The following is a 17,433-nucleotide window of genomic DNA, read 5'->3' as shown; positions in this document are numbered from 1 at the left end:
TTAAAAACGGATGCAGTCTCCTAGTTGTCTTTGTACGACCCAAATGTTGAATTAGAAATGGATGGATGCATCCGCAGATGTACTGTATATAAACCATAGCCGAAGGCTCTCTCTAGCTTGTGTCATCCCCCTGTATGAGATCCGTTAGTCCACCCCCCCACCACTGAGACTGTTCCATAGTGGCTCCTTGGTTCCACAGTACTGTTCTTGACAAATGGAGATGGCTTAGAAGTAGTTTCTCTACTGACTGCAGGGCAAACCTTGCATTCTTTTCCATACAGTGTGTTTTGCTTGACTGCTGGTGTGCATCGGGTATGTCAAAGAAAGTAGAGAGAAGCAAGTTGAGGGAGGGAAGAAATAGAAATGAAATTATTTCCAGTGCTCTGAGGACCCGGTCGGCACTGTAGACCCAGAGCTAAATCAGATATTGCAGGAGGAAGTGCAGCGAGAGCGAGCACAGAGAAAAGGCCCCTGCCCTCATCTAGGGGCTGTCATAATGAAATGCTTATGACTGGGGTTGTGAGAACAAGAGCTAGGCAGTAGTCTGGAGACCACTACACCAGAGGCCCTGTGATTGGTCCTTGTCCCCCCTCACCGGCCCTGGGTCCCAACGACCTGCTTAGTTCCTCCACCTCTGGGCCAGCCTGGTTTCCCCCTTCACAGCCCTCTAGAGGGTTACTACCATGGCCATGCCTTGCCACTCTTGGCACAGCAATCCCCTCAGGGATAATAGGGCTGCTGTGGGGGGCTGGTGGAGGCTGCTGGTGGGGCCTGCGAGCCCTGCTGTATGTAGGCTAGCACTGGAGCTTTGTTTTCTCTGCCTGCCCTAGATCCACATAAAATAAGTTCCATCTGTGTGCGAATGAATTACATAGACTTTTATGAAGTGCTATGACAGGGAAGGAATGGAGAGATGGATTGGGAGAGGTCAGGGGATATGCTGATGACCTAGTGCAGGGTTGCCCAACTGGAGGGCCAAATCGGGTGATTTTATTTGGCCGCCCGAGTTTCCTGATAATCCTATAATAGAGACATATATGTGATCATATACAAATGTAAGCAAGGTTTTAAATGATTGTTTTAGTCAAATATTATATCTGTTTGGGCTTCTTGCGGTCAATTTGCAATCTACAAATGATTTGTAATTATATTCTGGCCCCCTGACCATTGTCACGTTCCTGACCTGTTTTCCCTTGTTTTGTATTTATTTAGTATGGTCAGGGCGTGAGTTGGGTGGGTTGTCTATGTGTTATTTTCTATGTTGGGATTTTGTGTTCGGCCTGGTATGATTCTCAATCAGAGGCAGCTGTCAATCGTTGTCCCTGATTGAGAATCATACTTAGGCAGCCTGGGTTTCACGTGTGTTTGGTGGGAGTTTGTCTACCGTGTTAGTGTTTTCACCACACGGTACTGTTTCGGTTTTCTGCACTTCGTTTATTGTTTTGTATTTCAGTGTTCAGTTTCGGTTTTAATAAATCATCATGAGCACGAACCACTCTGCATATTGGTCCGATCCTTCTCGCCTCTCCTCGTCCGATGAGGAGGACGAAATAGACAATCGTTACAACCATCCACTCAAGAAAAAATCGCCCCGCGGCTGGATCTAGTGGATGATCCCTGACCTAGAGGATGTGAGCGTTGGTTAGCGGGGGTCCGGTCTCTGCTGCAGCTGGAGTTGTTTTAATCAGAGAGCTGGTTCCTCTTTCCTCTGTAGGTCAGCTTCCTCATCAACCTCTCATCCCTTCCTTCACTCTTTACTCTCCTGTCCACCACAGAACATCCCTTCTTAATGAAGATACAACTCAATCACAACACAAACACCACAGCAGCTACTAGAAGCCTAATAACTGTACATTCACCTGCAGCATGTAACCTACTTTTGGTTCTTTGAGCCTTGCTCTCATTGTCACAAAACTGCATCGCCGAGACTCATGTTTCAGAGTGTCTGTTGCATGCCATGCCAAGACGCTGCTGTGTTCCCTTCCATCAGGGGACGGCCGACTGGCACGGCCGGGCAGACATGGGCAGTGTTGAGGACTGAGTGGTGGCAGTGCTGGTTGCCCCCTCCATCTCATTAATTAGCCAGTGATTGGGTTCAATCAGATGCAGATCTCCACTTCTAAGGACCGCATATCAAAGGCAGGAGTCTAGCGGATAGCTGCTGTATTATGCACGGGAAGACCTAGTTATGTCAAGAGCAGCAGCGAGCGGAGCTGTGGTTGTAGTGGCAGAGCGGGGAGATGGCAGCGGGGATGACTGGCGCAGGAGAAACTCTACCCATCGGGCTCTGAAAGATTAAAGAGGGTTTAGGCTGAGACATGCCAGCCAGTCCCAGAGGACCACCGCTACAAGGGGAGAACAGATGCAGCCATGATGAAGGAGGGAGCTTCAAACAGAGGGAGGGAGAGGGAGCGGGGGTGTATTCATGCCTTTCTCTGTCTCTCATACAGAAAAGGGCCTCTTGTTATTTTCTTATTATTAATGACAGACTCCAGCAGAGGCGGGCGTCAGGCCCAGGTTGTAACATGCTACCATAGGGCTACAGTACTGTGTCCGTCTGTCTGTCTGCTTTATACCTGTCTCGCTGATGTGGCTGAATGTATGTGTAGGTAAGTAGGAGTGTGTGCATGTGTCCGTGTGTATGTGTGTGTGTGTGTGTGTGTGTGTGTACAGAGGAGGTGATGAGGAGGAGATGCAGACTGTGCCGTCAGCAAGTGTGTGTGATACTCTGGATGCCCTCCAGAAAGGAAGGGTCACACACAGACTGACACAGACAGTGGTACCAGGTCTCATCATTATATAACACAGACTGAGACAGACAGTAGCACCAGGTCTCATCATTATATAACACAGACTGAGACAGACAGTGGTACCAGGTCTCATCATTATATAACACAGACTGACACAGACAGTGGTACCAGGTCTCATCATTATATAACACAGACTGAGACAGACAGTAGCACCAGGTCTCATCATTATATAACACAGACTGAGACAGACAGTAGTACCAGGTCTCATCATTATATAACACAGACTGACACAGACAGTAGTACCAGGTCTCATCATTATATAACACAGACTGACACAGACAGTGGTACCAGGTCTCATCATTATATAACACAGACTGAGACAGACAGTAGTACCAGGTCTCATCATTATATAACACAGACTGACACAGACAGTGGTACCAGGTCTCATCATTATATAACACAGACTGACACAGACAGTAGTACCAGGTCTCATCATTATATAACACAGACTGAGACAGACAGTGGTACCAGGTCTCATCATTATATAACACAGACTGACACAGACAGTGGTACCAGGTCTCATCATTATATAACACAGACTGACACAGACAGTAGTACCAGGTCTCATCATTATATAACACAGACTGAGACAGACAGTAGTACCAGGTCTCATCATTATATAACACAGACTGACACAGACAGTAGTACCAGGTCTCATCATTATATAACACAGACTGAGACAGACAGTAGTACCAGGTCTCATCATTATATAACACAGACTGAGACAGACAGTGGTACCAGGTCTCATCATTATATAACACAGACTGAGACAGACAGTAGTACCAGGTCTAATCATTATATAACACAGACTGAGACAGACAGTAGTACCAGGTCTCATCATTATATAACACAGACTGAGACAGACAGTAGTACCAGGTCTCATCATTATATAACACAGACTGACACAGACAGTAGTACCAGGTCTCATCATTATATAACACAGACTGAGACAGACAGTAGTACCAGGTCTCATCATTATATAACACAGACTGACACAGACAGTAGTACCAGGTCTCATCATTATATAACACAGACTGACACAGACAGTAGTACCAGGTCTCATCATTATATAACACAGACTGAGACAGACAGTGGTACCAGGTCTCATCATTATATAACACAGACTGACACAGACAGTAGTACCAGGTCTCATCATTATATAACACAGACTGACACAGACAGTAGTACCAGGTCTCATCATTATATAACACAGACTGAGACAGACAGTGGTACCAGGTCTCATCATTATATAACACAGACTGAGACAGACAGTGGTACCAGGTCTCATCATTATATAACACAGACTGAGACAGACAGTAGTACCAGGTCTCATCATTATATAACACAGACTGAGACAGACAGTGGTACCAGGTCTCATCATTATATAACACAGACTGAGACAGACAGTAGTACCAGGTCTAATCATTATATAACACAGACTGACACAGACAGTAGTACCAGGTCTCATCATTATATAACACAGACTGAGACAGACAGTAGTACCAGGTCTCATCATTATATAACACAGACTGAGACAGACAGTAGTACCAGGTCTCATCATTATATAACACAGACTGAGACAGACAGTAGTACCAGGTCTCATCATTATATAACACAGACTGAGACAGACAGTGGTACCAGGTCTCATTATTATATCTGATGTCTAACAGTGGGCGTGATCAGTTTAATAACCATGTACAATGGTTGATGTTTTTGGCTCATTGAATTGAACAGGTGTGGTAAAATACTGATAAACATTCAGTGGGCTTAGGGGCCACGAGCGTGGATTTCAGCAAGCTTTGTTGATGATTTGCTCATTGCAAAGGATTTTGACATGTGTCACAATTGTTACATTTGTTCTGTAAGTGAAAAATATTATGATAGTCAAAACAGATGGAGAAAGTGACAAAATATTGACAATTAGACTTGAGCTCTGCCTTGGTATTGATCATCATGCCTTCCCATTATCCTCTCTACAGCCCATGGTGCCACACAGCACATCACTGGGAGCTTAATGAAATTGGTTCCAGTCTCATCTGGAAAGTGCCCCTGTTTGATTTCATTAGCCTAATGTCTCTCTGTGCCCCTCTCCAAGCCAGAGTAAATAGATTTCCAACAACTGGGATTTGAAGGGTCAGTGGTTGCTGTAGTGTCTGGCATGGACACAGGACAGGCAGGGAGGGAGGAGAGAAGAGGGGGAGGGGAGAGGAAAGGAGGGAGATCTCATGACAAAGCACCTGTCAATCGTTTGTCTTAATCTCCGCAGGTATTTCTTGCCAGGTGTTGTGTTGCATGGCAACCACAACGCTGGCTTCCTGTACAGATAGTCAGAATACCCCTCCCCCCGCACCGCCCCTGCCATCGCTCCACTCCACTCCAGTCTAATCTAATGGAAGATACCAGCAGTGGAATGAGCTTGACTTTTGACCCCTGATGGAGATCCAATCCCAGAAGGAACACTTGACACTGGCCATCATACTACTGCTGTGTTATAGCGCGTGCATCCCTTCCTATCATCCTCCCACTACTGACCTACTCTAATGTGGTTATGTCACTAGCAGACAGTCGTGATGCTCTGGAACTGCACTAGACAGTAAGGTTTGTCTGAGGCTGTGTTTGGTTGGCGTGTGAGCAGCCAAGGTGTGACCTGCTGGTGACCTCCAGGGAAGAGGGATGGCTCTGTCCTACCCTGTCCCTCCCACTCCAATAAAACTGATTGAGGAGGGATGTACACTAAGGCAGTGTTTCCCAACCCTGGTCCCCCAGTACCACAACAGTACACATTGTCATTGTAACCCTGGACAAACACACCTCATTCAGCTCATTGATTAGTTGAATTTTTGTTTAACTAGGCAAGTCAGTTAAGAACAAATTCTTATTTTCAATGACGGCCTAGGAACAGTGGGTTAACTGCCTGTTCAGGGGCAGAATGACAGATATGTACCTTGTCAGCTTAGGGATTTGAACTTGCAACCTTTCGGTTACTAGTCCAACACTCTAACCACTAGGCTACCCTGCCACCCCATGAGGTGTGAGGAGGGACAGGGTAGGACAGAGCTAGGTTACCCATCCCTCTTCCCTGAGGTGTGTTTGTCCAGGGTTCCAATAAAAATGTGAGCTACTGGGGGTACTGGAGGACCAGGGTCGGGAAACACTGACCTAAGGAACACCTGCATTGGACAACTGTACTTACTGTCAGTGTGAGGTTCATAACATTGAGATGGGGAGATTTCCTTTACTCTATGTGTATGTGTGTGTGTGTGTGTGTGTGTGTGTGTGTGTGTGTGTGTGTGTGTGTGTGTGTGTGTGTGTGTGTGTGTGTGTGTGTGTGTGTGTGTGTGTGTGTGTGTGTGTGTGTGTGTGTGTGTGTGTGTGCTTCTCCAGGCGATAAGGACGTTAGGGTAAACAAAGGACTGTGCTGACGTGGAGCGTTGGAGGTGGCTGACTGGACCAGCAGAGCAGTGCTATGACCTCTCCTTGTGATTGAGCGCCAGTGACATGGTATCTACTGTGGGGACAACAGCAATAAGCCTCAACGGGGCTGTAGCACCGTGGTCACTCGGCTGCACACGCCGCTCGCCGCATTTAAAGCCTTCAGCCCGGGAGGAATTGAATTTGTTGTTATTTTTGCCCACCGTCCTCCCCACTTCATATCTCTCGACACCTTTATGAGGCGAGACTGACTTGAATGCAGTGAATTTCTCCACTCTCCCTCTCGCTCTTGCAAAACTCCTGGCTCGTGTCCAAGAGGCTATTGTTTGAGAAATCTGTGGAGCGCTCTCCTCTCTCAGCATGGCCCTGGCTGTGTGTGTGTGTGTGTGTGTGTGTGTGTGTGTGTGTGTGTGTGTGTGTGTGTGTGTGTGTGTGTGTGTGTGTGTGTGTGTGTGTGTGTGTGTGTGTGTGTGTGTGTGTGTGTGTGTGTGTGTGTGTGTGTGTGTGTGTGTGTGTGTGTGTGTGTGTGTGTGTGTGTGTGTGTGTGTGTGTGTGCACAGGAGACCTGTGCTCAGACCACTTACAGAATATTGAAATAATGAAATATCTTTACGCTACAATTGTAGAGCTAGAAACCTTGATCCTATAGTAAATGGATTGGAGTAGGCCATTTATTCCCATCATAGGACATGCATCATACTCAATTATTAGCTTGGCTAATTGTTAACCATAGGGGTCCCTCTTAAGTAAGATTAGAGGGGGAAGGCGGAGTGACATATTCCCTCAGAGCCATTCCTTGTGTTGGAAGTAGAATATTCAAATCAAATCAAATTGTATTTGTCACATGCGCCGAATACAACAGGTGTACACCTTACAGTGAAATGCTTACTTACAAGCCCTTAACCAACAATGCAATTTTAAGGAAATACCAAAAAAAAGTAAGAGATAAGAATAACAAATAATTAAAGAGCAGCAGTAAATAACAATAGCTGGGCTATATACAGGGTGTAACGGTACATAGTCAATGTGTCAATGTTCAGGGGCACTGGTGTCGAGGTAATTGAGGTAATTATGTACATGTAGGTAGAGTTATTAAAGTGGCTATGCGTAGATAATAACAGAGAGTAGCAGCAGCGTGGGGGGAGGTCAATGCAAAAGTCTGGGTAGCCATTTGATTAGCTGTTCAGGAGTCTTATGGCTTGGGGGTAGAAGCTGTTTAGAAGCCTCTTGTACCTAGACTTGGCGTCCCGGTACCGCTTGCCGTGCAGTAGCAGAGAGAACAGTCTATGACTAGGGTGGCTGGACTAGGGTGACAAGTTTTAGGGCCTTCCTCTGACACCGCCTCGTATAGAGGTCCTGGATGGCAGGAAGCTTGGCACCGGTGATGTACTGGACCGTACGCACTACCCTCTGTAGTGCCTTGTGGTCGGAGGCCGAACAGTTGCCATACCAGGCAGTGATGCAACCCGTCAGGATGCTCTCGATGGTGCAGCTGTAAAACCTTTTGAGGATCTGAGGACCATGCCAAATCTTTTCAGTCTCCTGAGGGGGAATAGGTTTTGTCGTACCCTCTTCACGACTGTCTTGGTGCGCTTGGACCATGTTAGTTTGTTTGTGAATTGGACGCCAAGGAACTTGAAGCTCTCAACCTGCTCCACTACAGCCCCGTTGATGAGAATGGGGGCGTGCTCGGTCCTCCTTTTCCTGTAGTCCACAATCATCTCCTTTGTCTTGATCACGTTGAGGGAGAGGTTGTTGTCCTTGCACCACATGGTCAGGTCTCTGACCTCCTCCCTATAGACTGTCTCATCGTTGTCTGTGATTAGGCCTACCACTGTTGCGTCATCTGCAAACTTAATGATGGTGTTGGAGTCTTGCCTGGCCATGCAGTCATGAGTGAACAGGGAGTACAGGAGGGGACTGAGTACGCACCCCTGAGGGTCCCCCGTGTTAAGGATCAGCGAGGTGGATGTGTTGTTACCTACACTTTACACCTGGGGGTGGCCCGTCAGGAAGTCCAGGATCCAGTTGCAGAGGGAGGTGTTTAGTCTCAGGGTCCTTAGCTTAGTGATGCGCTTTGAGGGCACTATGGTGTTGAACGCTGAGCTGTAGTCAATGAATAGCATTCTCACATAGGTGTTCCTTTTGTCCAGGTGGGAAAGGGCAGTGTGGAGTGCAATAGAGATTGCATCATCTGTGGATCTGTTGGGGCAGTATGCAAATTGGAGTGGGTCTAGGGTTTCTGGGATAATGGTGTTGATGTGAGCCATGACCTGCCTTTCAAAGCATTTCATGGCTACAGATGTGAGTGCTATGGGTCGGTAGTCATTTAGGCAGGTTACCTTAGTGTTCTTGGGCACAGGGACTATGGTGGTCTGCTTGATGTTGGTATGTTGGTATTACAGACTCAGACAAGGAGAAGTTGAAAATGTCATTGAAGACATTTGCCAGTTGGTCAGCGCATGCTCGGAGTACACGTCCTGGTAATCTGTCTGGCCCAGAGGCCTTGTGAATGTTGAGCTGTTTAAAGGTCTTACTCACATCGGCTGAGGAGAGTGTGATCACACAGTCGTCTGGAACAGTTGAGGCTCTCATGCATTTTTCAGTGTATCTTGCCTCGAAGCGAGCATAGAAGTTATTTAGCTTGTCTGATAGGCTCGTGTCACTGGGCAGTTCTCGGGCGTGCTTCCCTTTGTAGTCTGTAATAGTTTGCAAGCCCTTCCTTATCCGACGAGCGTTGGAGCCGGTGTAGTACGATTCGATCTTAGTCCTGTATTGACGTTTTTCCCTGTTTGATGGTTCGTCGGAGGGCATAGTGGGACTTCTTATAGGCTTGCGGGTTAGAGTCCCGCTCATTGAAAGCGACAGCTCTACCCTTTAGCTCAGTGCGAATGTTGCCTGTAATCCATGGCTTCTGGTTGGGGTATGTACGTACAGTCGCTGTGGGGACGACGTACTCGATGCACTTATTGATGAAGCCAGTGAGGAGTATGGTGTACTCCTCAATGCCATCGGAAGAATCCCGCACATATACATATCCCCACATATTCCAGTCTGTGCTAGCAAAACAGTCCTGGAGTTTAGCATCTGCTTCATCTGACCACTTTTTATAGACCGAATCACTGGTGCTTCCTGCTTTAATTTTAGCTTGGAATCAGGAGGATAGAGTTATGGTCAGATTTGCCAAATGGAGGGCAAGGGAGAGCTTTGTGGAGTAAAGGTGGTCTAGAATTTTTGTCCCTCTTGTTGCACATTTAACATGCTGATAGAAATTAGGTAAAACTGATTTAAGTTTCCCTGCATTAATGTCACCGGCCACTAGGAGCACTGCCTCTGGATGAGCGTTTTCCTATTTGCTTATGGCAGAATACAGCTCATTGAATGCGGTTTTAGTGCCCGCCTCTGTCTGTGGTGGTATGTAGACAGCTGTTGTTTACATAAATGCATATGCCCCCGCCCCGTGTCTTACTTTAGGCTGCTAGTAACAGTGAGAAGTTTGAGTAGGTTAGTGCAGACGGAGTACAGTATGAATCAGGGGAGAGGAAAGAGGCGTCTTAAGTTTCCTCATTTGTTCCCCCTCTCCCTACTTCTCCTGAAGAGTATTTGCTGATCCTAGTTTGGTAGCCTCTCTCTGGAAGAGAGTGAAGAGAGGGAGAGAAAAGGAAAAGAGAAAGAGCAGGAGAGAGAGATAGGATGCAGTGTCCTTGGTATTATCAGCGTTGGCCCGCTAGCTCTTGAATGAGACTCGTCCTATAGGGAGAGGGAGGGAGCCACACTACCACAAATCACAGGCCTGCTAGGCTCTTTATCATCCCTTTCTGCCTTCTTCCTCCTGCACAGTCTACTGGATGGCCCCTGACTGCGGTGCCCCTCTGGAGGATGCTACACACTACACAGTTGTTGGGGAGACTGGAGTTTGAGACCATACGGTGGCCTGATGGTCATGCTGCTCAGGCTTTGTGTCCTCCTGAACCACTTGACCCACATCACTTCCCTGTGCTGTACTGTGATACAAGCTTCAGGGCAGGACACCTTCCTAAAACTAAGAGCAGGCTGACTGATGTCAGAAGGCCTTTGGAAGTCAGTAGGTGGGGGGGTCTCCTCCGCTCTCCTCCTCTCTCCTACCCTCCCAGTCTAAGCCCCCTTCTATTAGTATTTAGTATTTATTGGGATCCCCGTTAGCTGCCAAGACAGCAGCTACTCTTCCTGGGGTCCAAACAGGAATAAAACAATTACAGCTCAACAAAACAACAGTGTACATGATAAATAAAACAATTACAGCTCTACAAAACAACAGCCTGCATCATAAATAAAACAAAACATTGTACAAGACATTATTACATTTATTGTGTCTGAACTATCATTAAATGTGAATACTCATTTATATCAAATCAGTTCTCTAGGTTTAATTATTACGTGATTAAACTAATCATGTAAACGTTAATTAACTAGGAAGTCGGGGCACCATGGAAAATGTTGAGATTTATAGAGTTATAATTTTCCGAAAATAACTCTTCAGATATTTGAATATCTGATTAATTAGTCTTCTATGAATGAATTATTATTACCTCATCAGTTCTCATTACTGAACGTCGCAAACCCTTGGATATCTGCACGAACCCTAGCCTAAATCATGAATCAGCGATATACAAATTGGCTTAATTATTTATTTACTAACTAACTTAATAATCACACAGAATTATATAACAAACAAACAGTAGATATTTGGGTTACTACATGATACAAAGAAAAAGTCCCTAGCGGACGAAGCCGATATGACGGCTTGGTAGACAAAGGAAAGGGGTGGGGACTGAGAAAGAGCGGGAAAGACTAAATGGATTCACTACACACAGTTTAATTATATTCATTGAAATGTTAATCCTTTGCTGTCAGGGTTTACCAAAATTGGACCCAGAAGCAGACTAGGACAAGGTGAGTATGAAGATGGTGAGTATTTATTAATAAATGAGAACGTGGAGGTAGATAGTTCCAGGTGGTGGAGCGGGCAGCGGAGGTGTGTTGATGGGATTGGATAGGCAGATCCAAGGGATAAACAAAAACTGGCGACGAGCAGACAGGGATGGGATATGGGTTCCGGGTGAATGGCTGTAGACAGAACAAACGGAGGTAAGTTAAAGGCAAGCAAGACGTACAAAACAACAAAACAAAACAAACTCTATCAACTGGAGGCTGGTTCGTGGGCACAACATACTGTTCATGGCTAACGATCCGGCAGGGAATGGATGTCAGGTCCGGGCTTAAGAAGAGGAGAGATGATGATCAGGACCAGGTGTGCAGATAGCTGATGGGATACAGGTGCGGGTAATCAGAACTCTCCCAACTGGCTACATTGCCAGGCAACCAGACAGGGTGCGTTCCAGGACGCCGGAAAAAACACTCCAGGACAGAACACAGGCAAAAAACAGACTCAGGAAACGGGATTCGTGACAGTACCCCCCCTCCGACGAACGCCACCGGGCGGACTACCCGGAGCGCCAGGGTGGAGGCGGTAAAAGTCACAAAGCAGGTCATCGTCAAGGATCTGACGCCGAGGAATCCAACTCCTCTCCTCTGGACCATATCCTTCCCAATCCACTAAATACTGGAACCCTCGACCCCGCCGTCTGGAGTCCATGATACGGCGCACCGTGTAGGCAGGACCACCTCCGATCATCCGAGGAGGAGGAGGACGAGGAGGAGGGGGCAACAGAGGACTGAGAAGAACCGGCTTGAGGCAGGAGACATGAAAGGTGGGGTGTACTCTAAGCGTTGCCGGCAATTTGAGTCGGACCACAACAGGGTTAATGATTCTCTCCACCACAAACGGACCAATGAACCTTGGTGACAGTTTCCTCGACTCAGTCCGTAGAGGAAGATCCCGTGTAGCCAACCAAACCTTATCTCCGATGGTATAAGCGGGAGCAGGAATACGGCGACGATTCGCCTGGATCTGATACCGGTCAGAAACTCTAAGGAGGACCTTCCTGGCCCGATGCCAGGTCCGGTGGCAACGACGAATGTGGGCCTGGACAGAAGGAACCGAGAGATCCCTCTCCTGAGAAGGAAACAAGGGAGGTTGGTATCCGTACAGGCATTGGAAGGGGGACATCCCAGTGGCAGATGAAGGAAGGGTATTATGGGCATACTCGACCCAGGGTAATTGAGATGACCAAGAGGTGGGATCAGAGGAGACAAGACAACGTAGCGTAGACTCCATCTTCTGGTTGGCTCTCTCCGCCTGACCATTAGATTGTGGGTGAAATCCAGAAGTGAGACTGACTGTAGCTCCAATGGCCAAACAGAAGGATCTCCAGACAGCAGAGGTAAACTGAGGACCACGGTCAGAAACAATGTCACTGGGCAATCCGTGGACCCTGAAAACCTCCCTAACAAGGATCTCGGACGTCTCCGTGGCAGATGGAAGCTTGGAGAGAGGGACAAAATGAGCAAACTTGCTGAATCTGTCCACAATGGTCAGAATGACCGTGTTCCCAACAGAAGAGGGCAATCCCGTGACAAAATCCAGGGCCAGATGCGACCAAGGTCGCCGAGGAATAGGTAGGGGGTGAAGAAGCCCAGAGCTGGGCCGATTGGTACTCTTGTTCTGCGCACAAACAGGACATGCGGCAACAAACCTCCGGGTATCTTCTCCCATGGCAGGCCACCAAAATCGTCTGCGCAGTAGCGCCATAGTCCGAGCAACGCCAGGGTGACAAGCTATCTTGCTGGCGTGGGACCACTGAAGGACAGCAGAACGGACCGACTCAGGCACGAACAACCGACCGGGTGGACCGTTACCGGGGCCGGGCTGCGTCCGAAGGGCCGCCATCACATCCTCCTCAATCCTCCATGTAACGGCTCCCACGACAAGGTTCTGGGGAAGAATCGTCTCAGTCTTGGCCCCACTCTCATCCGTCTTGGAGAACATCCGGGACAAGGCGTCCGCTTTGCCGTTCTTCGACCCAGGTCGGAACGTCAGGGAAAAATTGAAACGTCCAAAAAACAACGCCCACCTGGCCTGACGGGAGTTGAGACGTTTAGCCGATTGCACGTAAGCCAGATTCTTGTGGTCCGTCCAGACCACAAACGGTTGCTCCGCTCCCTCCAACCAGTGACGCCACTCCTCCAAGGCAAGCTTCACAGCGAGAAGCTCCCGGTTACCCACATCGTAGTTTCTCTCAGCTGGTGAAAGACGACAAGAGTAGAAGGCGCAGGGATGGAGTTTACCGTCAGTAGAGCTACGCTGGGACAGGATGGCGCCCACCCCCACATCAGACGCGTCCACCTCAACAACAAACTGACGGGAAGTGTCAGGTTGAGAGAGAATCGGGGCGTTGGTGAATCGGCTCTTCAAGTCCAGAAATGCTCGGTCTGCCTCAGGAGTCCAACAGAAATTCCTGGTACAAGACGTCAAGGCAGTAAGAGGAGCGGCCACCCGGCTGTAATCCCGGATAAACCTCCGATAGAAGTTCGCAAATCCCAGGAATCTCTGGAGCTGCAATCTCGTACCGGGCTGGCCCCAATCCCGAACCGCCCGAACCTTCTCTTGGTCCATCTTGATCTCTCCCCTGGAGATGATGTACCCGAGGAAGGACGTAGTGTGGGCGTGAAAATCACACTTCTCAGCCTTCACGAACAGACGGTTCTCCAATAACCGCTGCAGGACCTGCTTGACATGCTGGACGTGGCTAGAAAGCTCCCTCGAGAAGATGAGGATCTCATCCAGGTAAACGAACACAAAAATACCAATCATATCTCTCAGCACGTCCTTCACCATACTTTGGAACACAGCAGGAGCGTTGGTCAGTCCAAACGGCATCACCTGGTACTCGAAATGTCCCATAGGTGTATTGAACCCAGTCAACCACTCGTCCCCCTCTTTGATCCGAACCAAATGATAAGCATTGCGTAGGTCAAGCTTCGTAAACACCGTAGCACCCTGTAATGAGTCGAACGCAGAGCTCATCAAGGGCAGGGGATACTTGTTTTTGACCGTAATATCATTCAAACCCCGATAATCAATACACGGTCGAAGTGAGCCATCCTTCTTGCTCACAAAAAAGAATCCTGCTCCCAGGGGTGATGACGAGGGGCGAATGAGACCTGCAGCTAGAGACTCCTTGATGTAGGTCTCCAAGGCCTCACGCTCAGGTCGAGAGATACTGTATAATCGTCCCTTGGGAAAGGCAGCTCCAGGGAACAGCTTAATCGCACAGTCATAAGGTCGGTGGGGAGGAAGTGACAGAGCCTTCTGCTTACTGAATACTTCACCCAAATCGTGATATATTTCTGGAACCAGGGACAAATCAGGGGGAGCAGACTCACTGCCCTGACTGGGGATAGCATGAGAACAGGCAGTCCTAAGGCAGTTAGCATGACACTCAATGCTCCAACTAGTTACCCTACCCGTCACCCAATCAACCGAGGGATTGTGTTCTCTCAGCCAGGGGTAACCAAGAACCAGGGGAACATGGGGCGAGGACAAAATGAAGAAGGAGATAACTTCTGAATGATTCCCCGACAACAACATCTTAACCGGTTCAGTCCTCATCGTGATCCGTGCCAGACTACTGCCGTTCAGAGTGGTAGCTTCAATGGCTTTCGGCAATTGCTCCTTGGAAAGCCCCAGCTGTTCCACCAAATCGGCATCAATAAAGCTGCCATCGACACCTGAATCGATAAAAGCGTTCATCGCTAAACTCTGATTCTTATTCATGAGGGTCGCAGGAAAACAGGGTCTGACAGGGTTCTTGAGAGGTTGAAACTGGCTCGCTAAAAGACCTCCCAAAACTAGCGAGCCGGGCAGTTTAACGGGCGCTGAGGACAAGCGGAGATGTAATGTCCCGAGCTACCACAGTAGAGGCAGCTGTTGGTCTCACGTCTACGTTGGCGCTCCACCTTAGTTAACCCGTGTCGCCCTATAAGCATGGGTTCAGGATCTGACGGCAAGACCCCTCCACTAATCCTGTGTGGGGAATAATGATCAACACGTTCTGGTCCACTTCCTGACCCGAATGGTAACCGAGTCTCAGATTGATTAGACGGACCCCACTGCTTCTCCCTCCTTCTCTCTCGGACTCTATTATCTACCCGAATAGCTAAGGTGACCAAACTGTCTAGGTCACTAGGCTCTGGATAGGAGATCAGCTCGTCCTTGAGTTGCTCCGACAACCCCTGGTAAAAAGCCGCTTGTAGTGATTCCTCATTCCAACCACTCTCCACAGCCAATGTCCTGAATTCAATCACAAAGTCTGCCACACTGCGAGCTCCTTGGCGAAGAGAGAACAAACGTTTAGCTGCGTCCTTACCTCGGACTGGATGGTCAAAAAGCTTTCTCATCTCTGCCGTGAAACCCTGGTATGACGTCATGCAGGTGTCCCGTCGTTCCCAAACGGCTGAAGCCCATTCCAGAGCTCTACCACGCAGCAGCTCAATAACAAAAGCTATCCTAGCCTTATCTGTGGCGTAAGAGTAGGGCTGCAGATCAAAAACTAACCCACACTGCAAAAGAAATGAACGGCATCCTCCCAAATCTCCCTCGTACTTATCCGGTGTCGGAACCTTGGGCTCACGGAAGGAACCCGCTCCCGAATCGGCAGGTGATATGGGTGAAACAGGTGGTGGATGATCCGCCGGCAAACTGAGCTGATCCTGGATACTCGTTAAGCTAGCCGATAAGTTCCGGATTGAACCCGCTATCTCGTGTAGCGCCGTGTTGTGTTGTCCCAACATCTTCTCCTGCTGGGTAATTGCATGGCAAACGGAGTCCAGGTCCGCTGGGTTCATCGCTGTCCGGATCGTTCTGTCAGGGTTTACCAAAATTGGACCCAGAAGCAGACCAGGACAAGGTGAGTATGAAGATGGTGAGTATTTATTAATAAATGAGAACGTGGAGGTAGATAGTTCCAGGTGGTGGAGCGGGCAGCGGAGGTGTGTTGATGGGATTGGATAGGCAGATCCAAGGGATAAACAAAAACTGGCGACGAGCAGACAGGGATGGGATATGGGTTCCGGGTGAATGGCTGTAGACAGAACAAACGGAGGTAAGTTAAAGGCAAGCAAGACGTACAAAACAACAAAACAAAACAAAACAAACTCTATCAACTGGAGGCTGGTTCGTGGGCACAACATACTGTTCATGGCTAACGATCCGGCAGGGAATGGATGTCAGGTCCGGGCTTAAGAAGAGGAGAGATGATGATCAGGACCAGGTGTGCAGATAGCTGATGGGATACAGGTGCGGGTAATCAGAACTCTCCCAACTGGCTACATTGCCCGGCAACCAGACAGGGTGCGTTCCAGGACGCCGGAAAAAACACTCCAGGACAGAACACAGGCAAAAAACAGACTCAGGAAACGGGATTCGTGACATTTGCACTTGAACGGCCGCTCATTCGAGATTAATTGCAATGTATATATTTACACCCGTATGTCGTTTTTTGAATTGCGGTCAGTCTGCTGGAGAGTCAGTTCATCAGAGAGTCTCTGGTTAACTTCCCCATAAATCACAATGTCTTTAGTGGTTGTAGCTTTTTCCGCGGCTCTGGATAGTGTCTGTTGTAATGGTTACGTCAGGCGTACCATGTTCTTAGAATAGATGTGTCACGCCCTGACCGTAGATTGCTTTGTATGTTTCTATTTTTAGTTTGGTCAGGGTGTGATGTGGGTGGGTATTCTATGTTGTAGGTCTAGGTTTTCTATTTCTATGTGTTTGGCCTGGTATGGTTCTCAATCAGAGGCAGCTGTCTATCGTTGTCTCTGATTGAGAGCCATACTTAGGTAGCCTGTTTTCCCACTTTTGTTTGTGGGTGGTTATTTTCTGTTTAGTGTTTTTCGTCACCTTACAGGACTGTTCGTTTGTCGTTTTTGTTGTTTTGTTCAGTGTTCAGTTGTTTATTAAAATAATGAACACTTACCACGCTGCGCTTTGGTCTTCACCTTCTTCCACCAACGACAATCGTGACAAGATGCTTCCGTGGTTGTCGGTATTCTCATACTAGACTTACGTAATTTCTAGCTGCAGACTAGTAATTATACGTCTAAGATTTGCTCTTATTCTGTAGTGATCGATAGTCTCAGAGTTTAACCATTTCCAGCCGTGTAGCCAAAACTATAGCTGTATGGTCTAATGATCTATAGAATTGTATCCATTCCAACGTGGGGACTCTGTCCCGGCGTTCTCTGACTTAAT

The 17,433-nt window shown here is 48.0% G+C and overlaps 1 protein-coding gene across 1 annotated transcript in view; it reads left to right on the top strand.

Moving 5' to 3' along the window:
- Positions 1-17,433, top strand: part of plxna1a (plexin A1a) — a 238,802-nt gene that overhangs the window by 104,345 nt on the left and 117,024 nt on the right. The gene's annotated exons all lie outside the window — the stretch shown is intronic.

This window comes from Salvelinus namaycush, chromosome 14 (assembly GCF_016432855.1).
Source record: "Salvelinus namaycush isolate Seneca chromosome 14, SaNama_1.0, whole genome shotgun sequence".
NCBI lineage: Eukaryota > Metazoa > Chordata > Actinopteri > Salmoniformes > Salmonidae > Salvelinus > Salvelinus namaycush.
The sequence above is the reverse complement of the archived record's forward strand: the minus strand, read 5'-3'. Positions and strand labels throughout refer to the sequence as shown.